Source organism: Triticum aestivum, chromosome 7D (assembly GCF_018294505.1).
Source record: "Triticum aestivum cultivar Chinese Spring chromosome 7D, IWGSC CS RefSeq v2.1, whole genome shotgun sequence".
Classification (NCBI taxonomy): domain Eukaryota; kingdom Viridiplantae; phylum Streptophyta; class Magnoliopsida; order Poales; family Poaceae; genus Triticum; species Triticum aestivum.
Window position 1 is genome coordinate 432,496,383 of NC_057814.1, and position 2,153 is coordinate 432,498,535.

The 2,153-nt window shown below is 38.3% G+C and overlaps 1 long non-coding RNA gene across 1 annotated transcript; it reads right to left on the reverse strand.

The window, feature by feature from the left end:
• Nucleotides 1-266: 266 nt before the first annotated feature.
• On the reverse strand, nt 267-1,310 carry LOC123168361 (uncharacterized). Its single transcript, XR_006484297.1, has 2 exons — nt 1,179-1,310; nt 267-1,093 (listed from the first exon to the last, which is right to left on the reverse strand). It is a non-coding gene; the product is annotated as an uncharacterized lncRNA (long non-coding RNA).
• Between the last annotated feature and the right edge of the window lie 843 nt (nt 1,311-2,153).

Genomic DNA, 2,153 nt, shown 5'->3' on the forward strand with positions numbered 1-2,153 from the left:
TCATGAAGAAAGCAATAGCAATAAACTAAACGATCATTATGCTAAGCTAACGGATGGGTCTTGTCCATCACATCATTCTCTAATGATGTGACCCCGTTCATCAAATGACAACACATGTCCATGGCTAGGAAACTTAACCATCTTTGATTAACGAGCTAGTCAAGTAGAGGCATACAAGGGACACTCTGTTTGTCTATGTATCCACACGTGTACTAAGTTTCCGGTTAATACAATTCTAGCATGAATAATAAACATTTATCATGATATAAGGAAAATATAAATAACAACTTTATTATTGCCCCTAGGGCATATTTCCTTCAGTGTTATGTTAAGCAGTGGATTGTCACGGTTCAGTTTCCTTGCACAGCTTATTATCTCATCAACGACATATTTTCCCCAATTGACATCTTTCAAATCAGGATAAAGTATCACCATCATATAAGAACTCCTGTTCACACAACATTTTTTCTCCACCGGACCAAGTGCAATAGAAAGGTAAAGCATTGCAAATGATCTCTCCGTGCGTGAAGCGCCTTCCTCATCTAATTCCAACCCCTTCTTACTTTCTCCCAACAACAGTGCAACAAGTTCAGAAACTGTTATTTCTTCAGTTACATCATAAAGTTTCAGTATGCTTCGCACAACTTTGATTTCACTATGGCTTGGGGCACCTTCACAAACTGGAATATTTATTGAACCACCCATTCTGTTCCTAGTTATGTTTGCTGTCGCAGCTTCTCTAATATGAACTATGTCACAATCATCTACCCCAATTCTTAGAGCACGCTCATCAGGCATGACATTAAGCATTAACCAAGCTGAATGATTAAGATCTGTGTGCACCATTTTGTTTATCCACTCAACCCCTTCAATTCCTAATTTCCTTAGTTTTCTGCAGATCCGATGCTCCGAATCTGCCATGCCCCTTGAAATTGTTACCAACACCACCGAATGATCCTTTTGTGCTTCCACAATCTTCTATTGGATAGGAGTCCTTAGCAACATCTACCGGGCTGCTACTACTAACAACATCACCACGGATTAACTCTCTCTTATCGTCTTCTTCTTCAGATCTGCTCGTTGCTATCAAAACCTGAACAATTTTTGTCCAGAGATTACTAATTTGACCTGGCTACAATTCCTAAGCATATCTACCACAAAGATGGAGAATATGTTACCTTAGATGAATGCAGTCCCTCCATTCCATCCACCAACTTGAAATTTCTCCCTCTCCGTTAGGCACAAAGCTGTTCTTCGCTTCACTTGGGTGGAGGCGTTTGTTCACAACCAAATGGACAGACTGAATGCACAGGCTCTCCTTTTTACCCCAACTGTTGCACCGACGCTACAGTTAAAAGATCACCAGCAACCAACCACCCAAATTTACTTCACCAGCATTTTGCCACCGCCAGCCAACCGCCTACTTTACGATGCATATTACAGTAACACGTCTGTAATTATATCAAAACTAGCAGGGTGATCCGCGCATTTGCGCGGCTAGATTTTTATGTGTTGTTATATTTATATGGGTGTATATTCGGTGCTTTATATTTGAGATTTTCTTATATTTTTTAGATATATACGGTACATCTATAATTTTTAGATATAAACATTGTGAGATCTTATTTTGCACGACTTTTATTAATTCCTGAAGTTGTTGGTACAGTCCTTATGTGATAAGATAAGGCATAATACATGACTCAATATGCTCCTTTATTTGTCATGTACAACATAGATTTCATAATACATATTTTTTTTGTATTTTTCACTTGGTTTCTTATCCAATGGTCTATTAGCATCAATGATTTTTGTCCGGATTTTAGCCAACAATGTAAGAATTTTAAGCATTTACCGTGTGAATAGTATTCCGGTGTAAGCATCGATTGTGTGTATCTAAAAGTAGTTTTTCTTATTGGTCATATAGAAGTCTTGTTCTTTTAGTGGTGCAATGTCATGTCTCTAGTTACTTCCTTGTATTTTCACTTTTTCACCTTACTCCTATTACCTCACTTATTATCCCTGTATGGCAACATAATCCATGGCAACATAATCCAGTGTTCATTCACCAGTCATTGCTAGAATACCCTCTCAGTCCTTATAATGAATAGTTTGTTCATCAACTAATGCTCCTGCGCGTGCTAGCAGTCCATGTG